Here is a 21,697-nt window from a genome sequence, read left to right as displayed (position 1 = left end):
AGCCTAAATGTCCATTACCTGATGAATGGATCAGGAAGATGTGGTATATATATATATATATACAATGGAGTATTAGATGGCAATGAGAAAGAATGAATTCTGGCCATTTGTAGCAAAGTGGATGGACCTTTAGGGTGTCATGCTAAGCGAAATAAGTCTGGTGGAACAGGACAGATACCATATGTTTGCACTCATAGGTCTAACAGAACAGGAGAAACCTAATGGAGGACCAGGGGGAGGGGAAGGGGGAAAGAGAGTTGGGGAGAGAGAGGGACACAAAACCTCAGAAATTATTGAATACTGAAAATGAACTGAAGGTTGAAGGGGGAGGGGGAGGGGGCAAAGAGGTGGTGGTAATGGAGGAGGCACTTGTGGAGAAGAGGACTGGGTGTTATATGGAAACCAATTTGACAATAAACTATTAAAAAAAAAGAAAATGTTTCTAGAATAGTACTATCCAATAACAATATATTGCAAGTCACATATGCAATTAAAGATTTTCTAGTTAGCCACATTAGGAATAAGAAATTAGTTTTAATAATATAGTTTAATCTAAATTATTATTTTAACATGCTATCAATATTAAAAATTTATTAATGAGATTTACTTTCTGTAATTTTTAATATGTCTTCAAAATTTTGTGTGTATTTTAACTTACAGCACTTCTATCATAAAATTCTTTTTTAAATTTTTTAATATTTATATATATGAGAGAGAGAGAGAGACAGTGTGCCATTGGGGAAGAGGCAGAGGGAGACAGAGATGGAATCTAAAACAGGTTCCAGACTCTGAGTTGTCAGTACAGAACCCAGTGTGAGGCTTGAACTCACGTGCAGTGAGATCATGACCTGAGCCGAAGTTGGGTGCTTAACTGACTGAGCCACCCAGGCACTCGTTTTTAATGTTTATTTTTGAGAGAGAGAGAGAGAAAGAGAGAGAGAACAAAAGAGAAGTGGGGTTAGGGCAGAGAGAGGGGGACAGAAGATCCAAAGTGGGCTCTGTACCGACTGCAGCAAACCTGATGAGGGGGGCTCAAACTCAGGAACCACAAGATCATGACCTGAGCCAAAGCTGAACGCTCAACCAACTGAGCCACCCAGGCACGCCAGTAGTCACTTCATTATATAAACGAGGTCTTAGGGAAAGATTACATTTGGTAGCTTTAAAACAATTTTTAATGTATTTATTTTTGAGAGAGAGAGAGAGAGAGAGCATGAGCAGGGAAGGGGCCGAGAGGGAAGGATACACAGAATCCGAAGCAGGCTCCACGCTCTGAGCTGTCAGCACAGAGCCCAACGGGAGGCTCAAACCCATCAACCGACTGAGCCACCCAGGCGCCCATTGGTAGCTTTTTTAAAAGTTCCGTGTTTTCTCATTTGGGGTATAAATGGGTACCACTCGTGCTCCATAGACTTGCATAATCACCATGAAATTGAAAGCTCAGCTGCTGGGCCCTCTCCAGGCCGAGAGCTCCTTCAAGGAGTTGCTGAACGTGGTCACTGACCCAACGTCAGGCGCTTTGCAGCTCTCCCATGAAGAAGGCCGCGCATAGCAGGGTGCAGGGACCCCAGCTGGTGGGAAACCATCTCCGGATTACCTGACCTCAAAGCCGGGGGTGCACGGGGCGGGGAGGAGCTGCAGGCAGATGTGGTGTAAAGAGTTGGCAAAGAAGAGCAGTTGTTGGTTTGGGATGACGTTACCGCGCAAGCGCCGACAGTTTCGAGGGAGCGGTCAGAGTACGTGTGTGTATTTCTACATTTCTATATTTCTACGAATAACATGCGTGAGTCTATTTCCTAGCAAGTGATAAAGAGCCCCCGGGAAGTGCTGCAGGGCAGCGTGTGTGGCTCCTGGCCAGGACAGCCTTTGGCCGGGCCGGATGTCCCTTGGAGGGGTCCGGCCGGAGGGGCCTCAGCTGCAGCGCGTTAGGGCTGGACGTGAACCAGGCTTACGCCGTCTGGGGCCGCTGTGTGGCCTGTGAGCCCCACCCCGTGACGCATTCGCAGGGCAAGCTGCAGGGGACGCCCTTGGCCGGCCAGGGCGGCTGGAAGGACACCGCGGGGACGCTGGCCTCTGCGTCCTTGACACGCCCCGAGTCTCCTCATCTGCAAAAAACACGTGGGAAGAACAGTGATACTTGCTCCCCCGGGTTTTGGGAGCCGGGAACGAGTCACGGGAAGCGCCGGTCCGTCACCAGTCTTAGAGGCCACATGTCACGGGGTCCGCGCCGCCGCTGCCGCCAACGTGTCATCAGTGGAGAAACGAATAAGCCGGAGAAGACTTTTGAACGCAGGACTCAGCCGGAAGGCCCAGGCCCTGCGGTGGCGCGGGGTGGGGGATGGGCTGCGGCAGCTGTATCCCCGCCCGCGGGCTCGTACCCCCCGCCCCCCCCCGCGCCCCCCCACTGTAAACCCGGAGGCCGCCTGTGCAAAGCCTGCCAGGCTCGCGTCAGCCCCTCTCCCCTATTTTGCGCCGCCTCCACTTCCTGGGCCGGGTCTGCCTGCGGACCGGCATCAAAGATGTAGGGAAAGGGGCTTTGATGTCCTGCGGCAGCTTCGCGCCGCTTGGGGCGTCGCCGTGTGTGTGGACGGCCAGCGGAGCCGGAGAGGAGGGACGGGACCCCTACGGCCCCCACGGCGGGCCGCACAGGCCGCAGGGACCCAAGGACGGGAGCTCCCTCAGGACAAAACCCACGCAGGGAACAGGAAGGGCGATGTGCGAAGGGCTGAGCTATTCAGTCACTGCGTAACTGCCAGAAAAATCCCAGCTTTTCTCTTTCAAGAAAAAGAAAAGGTAACGGTTCTCTGCATTCTGTACGGAGGGAGGTTGCGTTTCTTTAACAGCAGGATACAAACATAAACTTCAAGGAAGGAAGAAAGGTGCTCCAGAAGCAGGGATGAGTCAGGCCCTGTTTCCAAAGGAAGCCCCTGCCTCACAGAGGTGGCCAAGACAGCGTCCCAGCCTGGGGGCCATTGGGACCCCCCACTGGGAGGAGGGTCCCCCGGGGGCGCCGGCCCCTCTCGGCTTAGTCCTTAGTCCGGAGGCCTTTGCCCCAAGGAAGCGGCCGGCCCCTTACTGCAGAAACGTTTCAGTGGAGGGACAGTGAACGCAAATGAAACGGCATCTTCTAGAAAGACGTTCTCCATTGACATGAGCCAGAGTCCAGCGACGGAAATATTCTCAGGCAGCTTGAGACGTTAGTGAAATCATTAGCCTGGAAGAAAATGTACCTAACAGGTCGTGTTTCCAGGGAAGTGTCCTCCTCCTGGCCCACAAGTGTGCACGCATATCTGATGTTTAAATTTCAGAAATTTGTTTTTTCTTGGTTTAAGGAAACACGTCTGCTATGCGTGCCCGCTCCTCCTGCCCAGCCCCCAGAGATACGATGAAGTCCTAACCCCAGGACCTCAGAATGTGACCTTATCTGGAAACAGGGCCTTTATGGAGGTCATTGAGTTGGTGTTCCGCAGAAAGGGGAGGCGTGGACCCAGGCAGGCACCGAGGGGGGCGCCCCCTGATGAGGAAGGTGGATGTGGGGGGAGGGGTTGCATCCACAGGGAAGGCCAAGGGCCACCAGCACAGCACCAGAGGCCTTCGGGGACACCCGGAACCCGGTCTTCCTCGCTGTCTTAGTAGGAACCCACCCCGTGCATCCTCCAGAACTGGGAGGTGATATGGTAGTTTGTGGGGGCGATACTTTGTGTTATTGGAGCACCGGGAAACTAACACACGCTTTGTTCAAATTTTTTGTTGTAATGATAATATATGATCACTGTAAAACATTTCAGAAAATTAAAAAAAAAAGAAATATAAGGGAGAAAAAATAATATGACCTGGAATTTGGGCCTGTGTCCTTTCAGCATATCTTCACTGAGATGGCCTCACCAGCTCCGTCCCCAGGGAAGGCGTGAAGCACACAGACCTGTGCTGCAGGAGCCAGAAACAAGCAGAGAAACTCCATTGGTTAACAATGCAGTGAACAGCCAGGGGGCCGTCAATGCTCTGGGAACAAATAGAACAGGAGAGAGGGAGGCGACTGGAGGAGGCAGGCCGCTTTAGCTTGGGAGGTCTTCTGTAAAGAGATGATATGTGAGGGAGGAAATGTGAAGGAAAGGAGAGGGTGAGCCACGTGAACATTTGAGAGAAGAACAGCAAGTGTGATTTCCTCAGTGCAGAACAGAGACGGGGTCGGAGAAGCAGGGGGCGTCCCCTTTCATTCTGTGTGCGCGGACAAGTCACTAGGGGGTGAGGAAGGGACTGAGGGATCTGGGCTGCCAAGGTTCACTCTGTCTGCTGGGGCGGATCAGGCTAAAGGGGGTGAGGGTGGCCAGGGATGTCTCCCCTGCAGGTGCCAGCACCACAGGTCAGGCAGGAGATGCCCAGGGCCTTTGCACGGCACACCTTGCGCGACAGAGTTTAATAGCGGACGGCACCCTTATGCCTTACTATTTGGTAAACAAATACTCTTAGAGAAGTGGAAAACTGCACAAGTTTGGGCCTTTCTGTTAAGCTCAAGAGACAAGTAATTATTAAGTAATGAATGGTGAATGGGCCTCTGGGGGCTCTGGAGAAAAGCAGAGATGCCCACCTACTGGTAGGGCCGACAGGGGAATGCCTCTCCCATGATGAAGGCCTCAGGGGATTGAGAAGTGTCTTAAGGTCCCCAACTATGTACACTGTATGTATTGGGCACTAACTGGGTGCCAGACAATGGATCAGGTATGACAAAATAAATGCAAAGCCAAATAAGAAGATTCCCCTACCGTCAAATAGCTAACTGTGCAGCAGGGAAGCAGACAGACCAAGAACTATAATGTGATCCCAAGGAAAGTCTGCATCTGTAGAGAGCCCTGTCAGTTCTCTTGATGCACTGATGGGAAGCTTCCTGAGAAACCCGCCTTTGCCTGGAGTGCTACCTACTGAGCTCATATGGGACTGAAGGATGAGATCTCTGTTTCACTCTAAAGAAAAACCCACTTTTAGAGACAGTGCAGCCCACCCCTCAAACTCAGAAAAATACTGTCAATACTGTTAGAGGTGTTGGCCCTGACTTCAGATACCCAGGTAGACAAACCACTGCTCAAGCGGAAGCTAACCCTGCAATCTTTCCCTGCCCTTCTAATTCATCAAAGCATCAATTCTCAGCATCTGAATGTCTCACAAATGTCTCCTAATGGGTCTCTCCCATGGTTTTGTTTACTTTGTTTATCAGAAGAACCTCCAATGGTATATTTTTATCCTTAGTAGGCATCTTTTAAGGCGTGTCAACCTTTTAACTCATTTTGCCTTAAGGAACTTTTTCCTTTTGCAGATTGTGGCCAACCAGTTCAAAAGGTGAGGGTCTGAGCATGGGGTACAATTTGTATGGGTCACTCCCAGGAGCAGCCTACATCACTGATGCTGTGCTTCCATCCTTGGCACCTCCAGCCATGAAGGTAAAAGATGTGAAATGCATTAAAAGGCCATTCTTTTTCCCTTGGTTTGTAATGGATGACTAAGAAGAATAAAAATAAGAAGCAGTATACCTACAAAATTTGTGTACATACATGTGCATAAAATGTATACATATAAATATGTACACATAAAATGTGTATTTATATATGAAGTCTGGCTTTGGGATCAGAACAATGCCAGCCTCATAATAGGAAATAGGAAATGTTCTATTTTCTCTAAAAGTTTGTGTATAGTTAGTCTTATTTCTTCCTTAAATGGATGGAAGAATGTACTAGTGAGACCACCTAGGCCATGTAGACCTGGATTTTATTATATGTAATAAAACTTCCCTTCTCTTTTCAGAGGTCTTTACCTGGTAAGTATTCATCAGCTTACTTAAACATTGAATGAGAAGTGCTGTGTGCTTTGAGCACACAATGATCTCCAAGCCAATTGAACCCAAATGAAATGATATGTGCTCAACTTCTGAGTCACCTTAGAAACTTGTTGGTCTTCAGATTGTTTGTTTTATGGGATGTTTTTGTTATATAGTCTTATAAACAACACACAGGTTGGCTGAAAAGAGCTACAATTTGATAATCCATCATAGTTTAAAACCGCATGCCAGGCCAAAAAGCATATGAAAAGATGCTCAACATGGCTAATCATTAGGAACCTGCAAACAAAACCACAGTAAGATATCACTTCCCATTCATTAGGATGGCCACTTTTTAAAAAACAAAAAACAAACAGAAACCGAAAAGCCTGAGGGGCAGGCTTTAGATCTGGCGGAGCTGCTCTCGAGGCTGCAGATGCCATCTTGGCACTTTTCTTCTGTCTTGCTCCAGCTTGCTGCCATCTCCCACAAAAGAGGTTATAAACTCAAATGGAGCCCCAATTTTTGTAATTGCTCCCCAGAAGCCACCTCTAGATCTCTTGGCTCTGGTGGCCAGTGGGGCTTATTATTGGGATAACTACAGGACTGTATTTATATTTGCATGCATCTAAAAGATGATGACTGAGGGTCTGACTTCAAGTCAGCTTGAATCTAGGTGCTAAGATCCTCCCCTTTTGGATATTGACAAGTCTAGGTACATACATAACTGAAGGGAGGTACTAAAAATATAATAGACTGCTTGGACAAACACAAAGGTTTGAGAGACAACCAAGATATGGGATATGGTTGAGCAATAAGGTATATCTCCTACACAAGGCCACTCCTTCAAGCCTGGGAGAGAAGTCTCAATAGTATAGAAACCAATACAGGGAGTTAAGCAAAATGAAGAAATAGAAGATTATGTGCCAAGCGGAAAAACAAGATAAAACTAAGGGAAAAAACTTAATGAAACAGAGATAATTAATTTACCTGAAAAATACTTCAAAGTAATGGTCATAAAAATGCTCACCAAATTGGGGCGAAGAATGAATGAAGATGGGAGAAATTCAACAAACAGAAAATATAAGAAACTATGAAATAGAAGTCACAGAGCTGAAGAACACAATAAGTCAAATAAAAAGTACACTAGAGGGGGTGAACAACAGACTAGATGAAGCAAAGAAAGGATTGGTGAACTCAAAGACAAGGCAGTGGAACTCACCTGATCAGAGCAGCAAATAGAAAAAATGGTGGACAAAAAAATGAAGATAGCTCAAGGGACTTATGGGGCAACATCAAACAGACTAAATTTGTACTATAAGGGTCTCAGAAGAAGAAGAGAGAGGAAAGGGGGAAGAAATCTTATTTGAAGAAATAATGGCTGAAAACTTCCCTGAGCTGGAGGAGGAAACAGACATCCAGAATGAGGAAGCCTAAAGGGTTCCAAACAAGAGAATCTAAAGAGATTCACATCAAGACACATTATAATAAAAATGTCAACAATTAAACGAAAACAGAGAATCCTAAAAGCAGGGAGAGAAAATAAATTCTTACATACACAAGGGAATCCCCGTAAGACACTCAGGAGATTTTCCATCAGGAACTGTGAGGGGACAGGTGAGTGGCATGATAAAATCAAAGTGCTGAAAGAAAAAACTTCCAACCAAAGAAAAACTTCAACCTACTCTACTCAGCAAAGTTATCATTCAGAATTTAGGAAGAGATGAATAATTTTCCAGACAAGCAAAAAGTAAAGAAGTTCACCACTAAACCAGCCTTACAAAAATGTTAAAAGGAATTCTTTGTGATGAAAATAAAGTATGATAATTAATAACAAAAGAACATAGAAAAGAATAAATCTCATTGAACAGGTAAATATATAGTAAAGACAATGTACAAATCACTTATTAAGCTGGTATGAAAGTCAAAAAATGAAATCATAAGAATAACTATGATTATAATAACTAGTTAAGGGGTATACAAGATAAAAAGATGGAAATCTGACACTAAAAACAAAATGTGGGGAGGGGATGGAGAGTAAAAATGTTTAGCTTTAAAATTTGGTCAAATTTAAGTTGTTATCAACTTTAAATAGATTATTATAGATATAAGTTCTTATATGTAAGCTTCATGGTAACCACAAGGCCAAAACATATAGTAAATACAAAAACATGAAGAGAAAGGAATCTAAATACATCACTAAAGAAAGTCATCAAATTACAAAGAAAGAGAGCAAAAGAAGACCAGAGAGGAACTACAAAAATAAGCATAAAACAATGAACAAAATGGCAATAAATACATACTTATCAAAAATTTATATGTAAGTGGACTGAAGTCTTCAATATACATACAGTGGCTGAATGGAAAAAGGAAAAAGAAGACTCTATGCTGTTTGCAAAAGACTCATTTTATTTTTTTTAAGTTTTTATTTATTTTGAGAGAGAAAGGTAGAGAGAGTGCACAAGCAGGGGGAGGGGTAGAGAGAAAGGAGAGACAATCTCTCGCACTAACAGTGCAGAGTCTGATGCGGGCAGGGCTTGATCCCATGACTATGAGACTTGAGCCAAATTCAAGAGTCAGATGTTCAACTGACTGAGCCACCAGGTGCCCCTACAAAAGACTCACTTAGATGTAAGGATGCATGCAGACTGAAAGTGAAGGAATAGAGACAAATATCCCATGCAAATAGAAACCAAAGGAAAACTGGGTAGTTATATCAGACAAAATTGACTTTAAATTTTTGTAAATTTTTATTTTGTATTTATTTGTTGAGAGAAAGAGAGAAAGTGTGCAAAGCAGGGGAAGGACACAGACACACACAGACACAGACACACACACACAGAATCCAAAGCTGGCTCTAGACTCTGAGCTGTCAACACAAAGCCTGATGTGGGGCTCTAACCCACAAACCATGAGGTCCTGACCTGAGCCAAAGTTGGACACATAACTAACTGAGCCACCCAGGTGCCCCCAGAAAAACTGACTTTAAAACAAAGACTATAGTAAGACAGTGAAGAACATTATATAATTAGAAGGTGATGAACACAACAAGAGACTGTAACATTTGTAAATATTTATGCACCCAACATAGAAGAACCTAATATAGAAAGCAAATATTAACAGACTTAAAGGGAGAAATTGGTAGCAATGCAATAATAGAGGGGGCTTTAACACTCCACTTATACTGGATAGATCATCCAGACAGAAAATCAGTATAGAAACATTGGCCTTAACACATTAGACCAAATGGACATAATAGATATATGTATAACAATCAAAAAGCAACAGAATACACATTCTTTTCTAGCACATATAGAACATTCTCCAAGATAAATCATATGGTAGGCCACAAAACAAGTCTTAATTGATTTAAGAGGATTGAAATCATATCAAATTTATTTTCCAGCCACAATGATATGAAACTAGAAAACAATTACATAAAGAAAAATGGAAAATTCACAGATATGTGGAGGTTTAAAAATATGGTACTGAACAACCAAGAAGACAAAAGAGAAATTAAAAAAATACCTTGAGACACATAAGAATGGAAATATAACATAACCAAGATTTATGATGCAGCAAAAGCAGTTCTAAGAGGAAAGTTCATAGTAATAAAAGCCTACTTTGAGAAATAAGAAAAGTCTCAAATAAACAATCTAACTGTACACTTCAAAGAACTAGTAAAAGAAGAACAAATGAACCTCAAAGTTGGTAGAAAAAAATTTAGAATAACAAAGATTAGTGTGGAAATAAGTGAAATAGGGACTAAAGAGATAACAGAAAAGATCAATGCAGTTAAGAGCTAGTTCTTCAAAAAAGTAACAAAATTGACAAACCACTAAGTAGACTCACCAAGAAATAAAGAGAGAGGACTGAAATAAAATCAGATATGAAAAAGATGCCAGGGCGCCTGGGTGGCTCAGTTGGTTAAGCCTCCGACTTCGGCTCAGGTCAGATCTCACGTTTGTGGGTTCGAGCCCCGCATCAGGCTCTGTGCTGACAGCTAGCTCAGAGCCTGGAGCCTGCTTCTGGTTCTGTGTCTCCTTCTCTCTCTGCCCCTCCCCTTCTCATGCTCTGTCTCTCTCTGTATCAAAAATAAATAAAACATTAAAAAAATTTATATCTTTAAAAAAAGATATGAAAAAGATATTACAACTGATGCCACAGAAATACAAAAGATCATAAGAGACTACTATGAACAATTATACACCAACCCACTGGGCAACATAGAAAAAATGAATAAATTCCTAGAAACATATATGCTACCAAGACTGAATTAGGATGAAATAGAAAATCTGAATAGATTACTAGAAAGGAGATGAAATCAGTAATCAAACAAAACAAACAAACATCCAGGACCAGATGACTTCACTGATGAATTCTATCAGACATTCAAAGAAGAATTAATACCAATCTTTCTTAAAGTCTTTCAAAAACCAGAAGAGGAAGAAACTCCCCCAAAGTCACTTCATGATGCTAGCATTACCTGATACTAAAACCAGACAAGGATGCCACAAGAAAAGAAAATTTCAGGCCAGTATCCCTGATGACCACAGATGCAAATATCCTCAACAAAGTATTCGCAAACTAAATTTAACAGTACAGGAAAAGGAATAATATACCAGAAGCAAGTGGTATTTATTGCAAGTTTGGTTCAACATTCACAAATCAATCAATGTGACACACCACATTATCAAAAGGAAAGACAAAAATCATTTGACAAAACTCAACATATATACATATATATTAAAAATTCTCAAAGCAAGTGAAGAGGAAGTGTACCTCAACATAATAAAGGCCATGTATGACAAGCATCATACTCAATGCTGGGAAGCTAAAAGCTTTTCTACTAATATCAGGAAAAAAATAAAGATACACTCTCTCTACTTTTATTCAAAATAGTATTGGAAGTCCCAGCCAGACTAATTAGACAAGAAAGGGAAATAAAAGGCATCTAAATTAGAAAGGAAGGAATAAAACTGTCATTAATTGTAGATGACATATTACATATAGAACACCCTAAAGACTCTATAAAAAAGTGTTAGAATTAAGAAATTTGGTAAAAGTTGCAGGATACAAGATCAATACACAAAAATGTGTTGCATTTCTATTCACTAATAAGGAACTCTCACAAACAGAAATTAAGAAAGCAATCCCATTTTCAATTGCCTCAGAAAGAATAAAATACTTAGGAATAAGTTTAACCAAGGATGTGGAAGATGTAAACACTGAAAACTATAAGACATTAAGGAAAGAAATGAAGCAGACACAAATAAATGGAAAGATATTTCATGCTCACAGATTGGAAGAATCGTATTGATGTCCACACTACCCAAAGCAATGTACAGATTCAACACAATCCCTATCAAAATACCAGTAGTATTTTTCACAGAAATAGAACAAAGAATCCTAAAATTTGTATGGGACCATAAAAGACCTTAAATCTTGAGAAAGAAAAATGGAGTCATCATGATCCCTGATTTTAAGCTTTATTACTTAAAATAATAGAATAGAGATCCCAGAAATAAGCTCATGCATATATGGTCAATTAGTCTTCAACAAAGGAGGCAAGAATATATAATGAGAAAGGATAGTCTTTTCAATAAATGGTGCTGGGAACACTGAACAGGCACATGGACAAACAAAACTAGACCACTTTCTTACACCATACACAAAAATCAACTCAAAATGGATTAAAGACTCAGAGTGCCTGGCTGGCTCAGTCAGTAAAGCATGTGACTCTTGATCTTGGGGGTCATGAGTTTGAGCCTCACATTGGGCATCGAGATTACTTAAAAAGAAAAGAAAAGAGAAGAAATGGATTGAAGAGTGGAAGGCACATGGCTGGGTCAGTTGGCTGAGCATCAAATTCTTGATTTCTGTACAGGTCATGATCTCATGGTTCATGGGGTCAAGCTGACAGTGTGGAGCCTGCTTATTATTCTCTCTCTCTTCTCCTCTACTTGTGCCTCCCCTGCTCACATGCACTCTCTCTCAAAATAAATTAAACTTAAGAAAGAGAATGGAAGACTTGAAACTATAAAAGACAACATAGACAGTAAGCTCCTTGACACAGGTCTTGGTAATGATTTTTTGAATCTGACACCAGAAGCAAAAGCAACCAAAACAGAACTATACCAAACCAAAAATCTTTCACACAGCAAAGGAAACAATCAACAAAATGAAAAGGCAACCTGTTGAATAGGAGAAAATATTTGCAAATAACGTATTTGATGAAGGGTTAATTTCCAAAATATATAAAGAACTCATACAACTCAACATCTAACAATCTGATTAAAAAATAGAGAGAGGATTAAATAGACATTTTCCCAAAGAAAACATTCAGATGGACAACAGGTACATTAAAATATGTCCAACTTCATAAATCATCAGGGAAATGCAAATCAAAATTACAATGAGATATCACTTCACACCTGTTAGAATAGCAGTTATCAAACAGACAAGAAATAACATGTTGGAGAGGAAGTCCTGAAAAGGGAGCCCTTGTGCACTGTTGGTGGGAATGTAAAATGGTACCACCACTATGAAAAACAGTGTGGCGACGTCTCAAAAAAAAGTAAAAATGGAATTACCATCTGCTCCAGCAGTCTCACTTCTAGCTTTATATCCAAAAGAATTGAAAGAGAATCTTCAACATATTACATATCCATGTTCACAGCACCATATTTTATAATAGCCAAGAGATGGAGACAACCCAAGCATCCACTGACAGATGAACAAGTAAAAAAATAGTATAATATAGACATACAATGGAATATTACTCAGCCTTAAAATAGAAGGGAATCCTGTCACATGCTGCAACACAGATGAATCTTGAGGGCATTATGCTAAGTGAAAAAGCCAGTCATATAAAGACAGAACTGTATGATTCCACTTATATGAGGTGCCTTAAGTGGTCAGGTTGCTAAGAGACAGAAAGCAGAATAGTGGTTGCCAGAAGCTGGAGGCAGGGGCCATGGGAGTTGTTATTTAATGGAGTTTCAGTTTTGAACGATGAAAAAATTCTGGAGATCTGTAGTACAACAATGTGAATAAACTCAATACTGATGAGCTGTACACTTAAAAATGGTTAAGATGATAAAGTCTACGTGTCTTTTTACCACAATGAAAAATAACCCAGATACCTAATTTTTAACTTTTGATCCCTTGTGAACTAATTAATATAATACATGAACTATTATTAGTTCCTCTAGTGTTTCATGCTCTTGATTTATGGACCCAGGGTCGTTTCAAGTTTCAAGAATAGATGACCTACACAATCTAGTCACCATTACAATGTACTCAGTGAAAGAAGTTCAGATACATGTTAGCCTTACCTCATTGTTTAGGATTGGTAACTCTCTCTCTAGTGTTATATGAAATCTCAAATTTTGTATTATTTTAAAGATTTTATTTTATTATCATTTTTTAACTATTTACTTATTTTTGAGAGAGAGAAGGAGAGCATGAGTGGGAGAGGGGCAGAGAGGGGCGGGGACAGAGGATCTGAAATGGGCTCTGAGCTGACAGAGGAGAGCCTGATGTGGGGCTTGAACTCACGAATCTCAAGACCATGACCCACGTCAAGGTTGGATGCTCAACTGACTAGCAACCCAGTGCCCCTACAGATTTTATATTTAAGTCATCTCCATACCCAATTTCTGGCTAGAACTCACAACCCTGAGAGCAAGAGTTGCATGCTCTACCGACTGAGCCAGCCAGGCGCCCCTCAAATTTTGTGTTGTTTTTAAACAACCAAATACAGCATAAAATTTCAAAATAGTGAATTTCAACAGTTTTTATTTAAAAATAGTTTTAGGTTTTCAAGACTTTCATTTTAAGTTATAGAGTTGTCCTCAATTAGTGTCGCTCAGATGCATGTACATCTGGGCCGGTGGAAGGAGGTAGAGGACGGTTTGCCAACGCCCAAAAATATTCTGGTGATTCGTAGTATAAATGAGTGATGGTTTTGGTGTCCCAGACTTAAATAGGTGGAGCTTAGAACTGAGAGGGAATAGCATTCTGAAAGGACAGGAAAAAGACAAGGATGCTGCACACACGTGTGCCTTCTTGAACAAGAGATGCACTGATTTCCTACACTTTCAGAGACTGTATTGTTTTACATTATGGTTCAATAGCTGGAAATGCTTTTCTCTGGGGAGACTGGCTATAATTGATTCATTGTATTGCTTTGTATACATTTCTTCTCAGTTTCTTTTATTAGTTAAGTTGAATTTGGTTAAGACAAAGCATTTTGCAGAAACTGATTTCCTTGACAATTTGTTTAAAAAGGAGTTGTGGAGGTCCACTTAGAGTCAGGCTAAATCAGACACGTGTGTCCATTAAAAGCCATCAAGAAGCTAAGGATAAAACTGAACATAAATCAGCAGCCTTGTCTAAAGACAAAAATTACTTGACTCATGGTGGGGAGACTAGAATTTTCATTTCAAGTCAATTACCAAGCAGTAAGGCATTGGGGAAATATTTTAAATTCTTACATCGCACTGATTCATCTATAAAATGGAGAGTGGGACTATATGATCTCTTAAGATCTTCCCCTACTCTAAAATCTCATGATTTAATTAATCCAGAGACCCATGGGACCTCTCTGCCTCTGGCCCCAATCCCTTGTGCAGACTTCTATGTAAGTCCATGCTGTTGGGCTCCCTTCCATGACTCAGATCACTTCCAACAGGAGTCACCAACAGCCCTGGAACAAACATTCCTTCCATCCCACCCTTCCTGGCCTCCCTCGTGGATCTCCCCAACGTAGTTTTCCTGCTTGCTCTGCATTTAAGGGCACCAGGACGTCAGGATTTCTAGGCCTCACTGTCTACGCTCCAGTCCTCTAGGGCAGAGTGCAGGAAACCCGGTAAAGCCTGAGGTTGAGATTCCGTGTAGTAGAGTGCAAAGAGCAGAAATGAGCAGATTCAGAATGTGGCTCCATCTTTAACCCGCTCTCAGACGTGTTAAGTGCAGTAATACACACAGAGGACTGGGTCTGACACACAGTAGAAATATAACCAATCCATTTCAAGTACAATTAAAAACTTTTTTAATATTTATTTGTTGTTGAGAGAGAGAGAGGCAGAGCATGAGTGGGGGATGAACAGAGAGAGGGGAAGGCACAGAATATGAAGCAGGCTCCAGGTTCTGAGCTGTCAGAACAGAGCCCAATACAGGGCTTGAATCATGAACCACAAGATCATAACCTGAGCCAAAGTTGGACGCTTAACCGACTGAGCCACCCACGCACCTCAAGTATAATTTTTAAAGCATTTCTCATACTGTGAAACTCTCCTTGGCCATCTCCCCTCCTTCTGTCATGCCAAGCAGAGTGCCCACGCTACCTGGTAGACATCCTATTCCCTGGAGGACCACTGTCTAAGCCTTGTTGGCATCAGCAAACTGGAACAGGGCCGGATTTGTGTGTAGATGAGAGCAAGGAATCCTACCCACCTCAGCCTAACGTGTATGAATTTGCTCAGGGGATGCAGACTTGACTCAAAACAAGCAAACACCAGTATCTAGTCCAGACACCAGGGATGAAGTCAAGACTTAGGATTAGATGCAACTGAAAAAAAAGGTGGGGCAGAATCAAGAGGGGGTCCCAGAGTTAGATGGATCATAAAGGATCACCTGAGCCCTATTACAATTCAATGAACATCCTTAAAGAGTTCATCTTAGCCAAAGAGTAAAAACAAAGTAGAAGAAAAAGTGAAGAAAAAAGAAGCAAAGGACATAAAAATCCAATATATAAAGCTGACACTTTAAAAAAATCAACTTTTCTGAGATATAATTGACATACAACAAAATGCACCCATTTGAGAGCCCAGTTCAATTAAAATAAGAAACACTTCCATCACACCAAAAGGTTCCTTACTCCCCATCCTTTGCTGAACCCTCTCCTTTCCCTCAACCCCAGGCAACCACCAATCTGTTTCCTGTCTTTTAGAGATTAGAATGCCTTTTTAAAAAAGAATTTCTTACAAATTAAATCAAATGCTGGGACATGTGGGTGGCTCAGTCGGTTGAGCATCAGACTCTTAATTATCAGCTCAGGTTGTGATCTTGCTGTCATGGGTTTGATCTCCATCTCAGGTTCCACACTGAGCATGGAGCCTGCTTGGAATTCTCTCTCTCTCTGCCCCTCCCCCCCCAAAATAAATTTTAAAAATTAAAAAAAATATGAAATCAAATGCTATCTAATTTTTTTATTCTGTTTTTTTTTTCATTCTGCAAAATATTTTTGAGAGTCTTCCATGATGTTGCATATAGCTGAGTATATTCCATTTTATAAATATACCACAATTTGTTTATCTGCTCACCTGTTAATAAATATTTGGGGTCTTTCTGACTTGGGGCTGTAAACATCTGTGCACAAGTCTTTGTGTGGACAAGTGTTTACATTTCTCTTGGGTGCATACTTAGCGGTGGAATTCTGATAAACAAACTTGATAAGAGATTGGCAAATCATTTTCCAAAGTGGTTGTACCCTTTTACATTCTAATCCTTGGTGTATTCAAATTGCATTTGCTCTACATCATTGCTTGGTATTGTTTCAATTCTAGCCATTTTAATGTGTGTGTAGTTATTTTTACTTGCTTTTTCTTGAGGATAATAATGTTGAGCATTCTCACAGGGTCTCATTTGTTTTACAAATGTTTATCAAAATCATCTGTACTGTTTGAGCTGTTTATCTTGTTGAGCTCTTTTATAAGTACTAGTATTTTATCCATCAGCTTTCTTAAATATTCCACGTAATCATCATATCATTGGCAAATAATTACAATTTGGCTTTCTCATTCTGATATTCATACATTTTTTTATTTTTCGTATTTTATTGCATTAGCTAGAACTTCCAGTAAGATGTACTATAAAGAAATTATAATAAGCATATTCATCTTGTTCCTGACTTTAATGAAAATTTTGTACTATTTTATCATTAAGTATGTTGCTTTTGTATGTTTCTGATAGCTATACTTTGTTTAATTAGCAAGATATCTTCCTTCTGTTGCTGATTTCCTAAGTATAGCAAAATGCTTACTAATACGAGTCAGGCTCTAAATTTCTCTCTGAATACAATCCTGAATAGTTTTTTTCTTTTAACGTTTATTTATGTATTTTAAGAGGGGGAAGGCAGAGAGAGAGAAAGAGAGAGAGTGAGAGACTCTCAGGCAGGTTCTGTGCTATCACCACTCAATCCTACAAAACATGAGATCATGACCTAAACTGAAATCAAGAGTTACTTGCTTAACTGACTGAACCACCCAGATGCCCCTGGACATTTCTAAAGATATATTTTTACCTAGAAAATAAATGTGATATTTTAATAATATTTAGAAATTATAAAATGTGATGCTTCCACTTTGATTTAAACACAAAGCAATGTGAGTCTCGGCACAACTTCTTCTGGTTACGTGATACAAAAAGTAGACAAGCAAAGACCCCGGATCCTTTGGCTACAGCCTTTTACAGCCCTATACTGGTCCAGAATGAGGAGGATACAGGTTAACTGGTGTCCTGAAGAAAGGGTCCTTGTAAGAGAATGCCAACAAAAGTAATGAGGCCCAAGTATGTGAGACTTGGCTACAGTAATGTCTGGAACAGGCTAGTCCGAGAGAAGTCAGAGTGACATATCACATGAGAGGCTGAAATACTTGTAAACGTCTTGATTTCTTCAAAAGTCACGGCTACCTCCCTAGCCAATCACCTTTCCTCAATCAGAAAATGGGAGCTTTCTGTCCCCTCTCCCCCACCACTGCCCCCTGCAGGAACAGCATCAGATAGTGCCTGTACTACCTGTACTATTTCCGGACACCTGTGGTGAGAACAGAGCTCACAGGAGTGGCGCAAAGCTGGGTTCGGGCCACTGTGAGCAGTGGCATTTTATGTTGTCTATGCAGTTTTTACTCTGCAAGTGATCTTTCTGAGACTCCCAGACCCTGCCATTTTGGCAGACTGACATTGTACAAGTGAGTAGATTTTTTTTTTTTTTGGTTTTCAGAAGCTGAGAGAGAGAGACAGCACATGTATGTGAGCCAGGGAAAGGGGCAGAAGGAGAGAGAGAAAATCTTTTTTTTTTATTTTCTAAATGTTTATTTATGTTTGAGAGTGAGGCAGTGTGAGCCAGGGAGGGGCAGAGAGAGAGAGAGAGAGAGAGAGAGAGAGAGAGAGAGAGAGAGAGAGAGAGAGGAAGACACAGAATCCGAAGCAGGCTCCAGGCTCTGAGCTGTCAGCACAGAGTCAGATGTGGGGCTGGAGCTCATGAACCTTGAGATCACGACCTGAATGGAAGTCGGACGCTTAACTGACTGGGCCACCCAGGCGCCCCCAAAGAAAGAAAATCTTAAATCTTGCAAAGCTCCATCCCACGACCAGGAGATCATGACCTGAGCTGAAATCAAGAGTTGGACACTCAACCAACTGAGCCACCCAGGCGCTCCAGAGGATCTTTCTATTCTACAACATGATATCAAAGCAAATTAAAGCTCCAAACCAAGCTCTCCAAACTGAATCTCCCCAAACTGCTCTCACACAAATACAAAAAGTAATTCCCCCACTACCCTCATGCCAAACACATGTCACTAAGTGCCAGGCACTGCTGTACGGGCTTTACCGGGATTGAGTCACTGAATGTAGTCCTCGGGGCCACCTCATCTGTCACAGATGAGGACTCTGAGGCTTGGAGTGGCTAACTTCCCCAAAGGTCACCCACCTGGCAAGTGGCTGAACCATGAGCAAATCCAGGCAGTGCCCCAGAGTCTCTGCTCTTAATCACTATAGGACACTTCCTTTTATCCAAAAGTAAAAGGGGGGAAAATCACCAGGTAGAGATGTACGTAAAACCAAACAATGCACTGCACCACTGGGCTGCAAAGTCAGTCTTGTGCACATCCTGAGCAACTTGCATATGCAGCACTGGAGGGGGGATGGGTCACTGGAGGGGGGTTGGGTCACTGTCCAGATACAATCAGAACCGTTTATGTAAAATAGTATTCTGCAGCCCACACCGTAGTCTGAAGCAGCTGACCGAGTTCTTCCGAAAATGCCCATTGCCTGCTTGTGTAGGGATTGGGGATGATGACTGAGGGTAGTGTCACATGTGTCACGCCAAAATCATCGTTAACAAGAGCCAAGGTTGGGGCACCTGGCTGGCTCGGTCAGTTAAGCATCTGACTCTCAATTTTGGCTCAGGTCACCACCTCACAGTTCATGAGTGCAGAGCCTGCTTGGGATTCTCTCTCCCTCTCTCTCTCCCTGTTCCTACCCTATCTTTGCTCTCTCAAAATAAGGAAATAAACTGAAAAACAGAAACAAAAACAAGAGCCAAGGTTGAGACCATGGGAAAGAGGTGAAGCGTCACATTTGGAACCCGAGGCGAGGTGGAACGGCTCAGGGGTCCCAAACAGCAAGTGCATGTTGGACCTTCTCCTGCAATGTTGCAGGGCCAAGTGCAGGAGCAGAAAGCCCCCACAGGAAGGGGAAAAGATGCATTCAGTTCACGGCGCAGGTCCATGGAGCCTTGCCACCCATGATGGGCAGCAGCACCTGCACCAGGGCCTGGGGGCTACTGCAGGGGCCCCGGGGAGGACAGCAGGCACCCTCTCCTGACTGCATGGCCTACGTCACATGGTCTGTGACAGCCATTGTCAAAATGTCGCTCCCTTTCCTCGTCCCAACAGTTGGGTGAGTTTTTATCACCCCAGTATATGGTTGGGAAAAGTACGTTTCAAAGAGGGTAGGTAAATTGGCCCAAATGTACAGAAACCTGGGACTGCTCAGTGCCACCCGCACCCCTTCCTGTTGTGCCTTCCCATGTGGGTGAGTAGGGGCACATGATGTCTCCACCTAACTCGGGAATTGTGGTGTTTACTAGCCATCGCTACTGCTTTCTTTTTTCCACTTCGCTCACCATTGAATTGCTTTTCATTTTTACATCATGAACATAACCTAAGATCTCAAATGATCTTTACATAGGAATCATAAGCAGATATATTTTTTCAAGTTTGTTTAAGTCAACGCAAATGGTGTTGGGACAATGAAGACTGGGAGCAAAATTAAAATGACTGGAAATCTCGTGTTTGTAATGATCCGGATTGGAAAACAAACATGTGGGAATTTGGCGTGGGTTTTATTCATAGACTAAGGGTCTGAAAAGTGCCATGTCAGCATTTCCTGTCACTGCCATGTCACTAAACTCAGCCCTGACCTGCTGGGACTGACCCCCCCACCCCGGGAATGGAGATGATTTGCTCAGCTTCCTGTCTGGGGAGCAGTGCCCCACACCTGGCCGCTGCTCCCTGGGGGCTGAGCGCTCCCCACATCTCAGCAGCGAATTCCAGCTTCAACTTCCCTCCGTGGCCGGCTGCATGGAGTCTCGCTGGACTGAAGTCAAGACACAATCTAACGATATTGAATATCTATAATTACTGCTTGTCCCTTTTACCTCCCCTTCTAAGCACTGTCCAAGAGACTAGTATATCTTTTGTAATGAATTCAAAACTAAAGTATAACCTCTTGGAAATTTCCATTAGAGGCCGTTCTGTTTGTTTATAAGGTTCTGATGACATTTGGGCCTTAGCAATGACAGGTGCTGTGCACATGAAATTTGGAATGTGGAGCAAGTTTGGGGGATTTTCTACTTTGCTCCCCATACAAAACTAAGTCAAGATGCACCTAAAATAGTCAACTTGGTTTTATGTTTATTTTCCCGTATGTTCTAAAATGTATTGGACAGGGCCAATTTGTCATCACTCATTCATTCATTCATACACAGTTTCATCCAACACTTGTTGAATGTTAGACTCAGGCATAAGCTGGACCTTGGGACACAAGGAAAACAACACACACAACCTAGTGTGTAGAAAAAAGAAAGACAAGAAATAACACTGGTTAAGTGTGAGTCAACTCTGTGCGCTAAGATACAATGACAGATGTGGTAACAAATAATTGAAATAGAATTTGAATCGAAAGGAATAGAATTTCGGAGAGTGGCCACTCCAGGGCCTGTAGGTGCATGGGAAGGAGAAACGAAGTGACCCTCAGATGGAGGCCCCCAGCCGGCACCTGCAAATGTAGGCAATTCGTTCTCTTTTCTAACTTTGTTCTTCTTCCGTGTGCCCGGATTCTGTTCTTTCCTCTGCTACCCGGACACCTCTCAGGCGTGAAGTGGCTATTAGCACAGGTGATAAACAATTGAGCTAACTCCCAAGTAGAGTCTCCATTTACTCCGTGAGCCTTGTTTGGCCTATTTATCTAAAAACTTATTTCTTGAGTGGTTAATATATTTACATGATTCGTGTTAGCAGGAGTTTGGCAGAAGTGGATTCCCACCCTCGGGGATGACTTTGGGGTTTGGGACGTCCGTGGAGGCAGTCACGGTGGATGTGGTGGAAACAGTGAGAGAACCAGAACCAGAAGAGGGGCCTGAAGGTGGCCGGCATTGCTTCGATCTCGTGATGGACTGTGATCGGGTGAGGACTGCGTCTCATGGCTGAGCAAAGACAGTGGTTTCTCAAGACAGATTCTGCTCCAGGTGAAGATGCCGTGAAGATTGTTGAAATGACAACAGGGGATTTGGGATGTGATACAAACTTAGTAGTTAAAGAAGGGGCAGGGGCTGAAAGGATGGACTCCAATTTTGAAAGAAGGCCTACACAGTATCACATGCACAGAGAAATCGTTCATGAAAGGAAGTCAGTCAATGCGTCAGACTTCATTGTTGTCTTATTTCAAGAAATTGCCACAACCACCCCAGCCTTCAAGCATCCACCACCCTGACCAGTCAGCAGCCATCGACATCGAGGCAAGACCTTCCAGCAGTAAAAAGATGTGAGCTTGCAGATGATAATTAGCATTTCTTAGCAATACAGTATTTTTAAGTTA

The 21,697-nt window shown here is 42.5% G+C and overlaps 1 long non-coding RNA gene across 1 annotated transcript; it reads left to right on the top strand.

Annotated features, from left to right (window-relative positions):
* The first annotated feature begins 2,424 nt into the window (after positions 1-2,424).
* On the top strand, positions 2,425-21,206 carry LOC115289654. The gene is made up of 3 exons (XR_003907739.1): positions 2,425-2,793; positions 5,312-5,435; positions 21,121-21,206. It is a non-coding gene; the product is annotated as an uncharacterized LOC115289654 (long non-coding RNA).
* The last annotated feature ends 491 nt before the right edge of the window (positions 21,207-21,697 follow it).

The sequence above is a fragment of the Suricata suricatta genome, chromosome 4, assembly GCF_006229205.1.
Source record: "Suricata suricatta isolate VVHF042 chromosome 4, meerkat_22Aug2017_6uvM2_HiC, whole genome shotgun sequence".
In the NCBI taxonomy this organism is placed as follows: Eukaryota; Metazoa; Chordata; class Mammalia; order Carnivora; family Herpestidae; genus Suricata; species Suricata suricatta.
The sequence above is the reverse complement of the archived record's forward strand: the minus strand, read 5'-3'. Positions and strand labels throughout refer to the sequence as shown.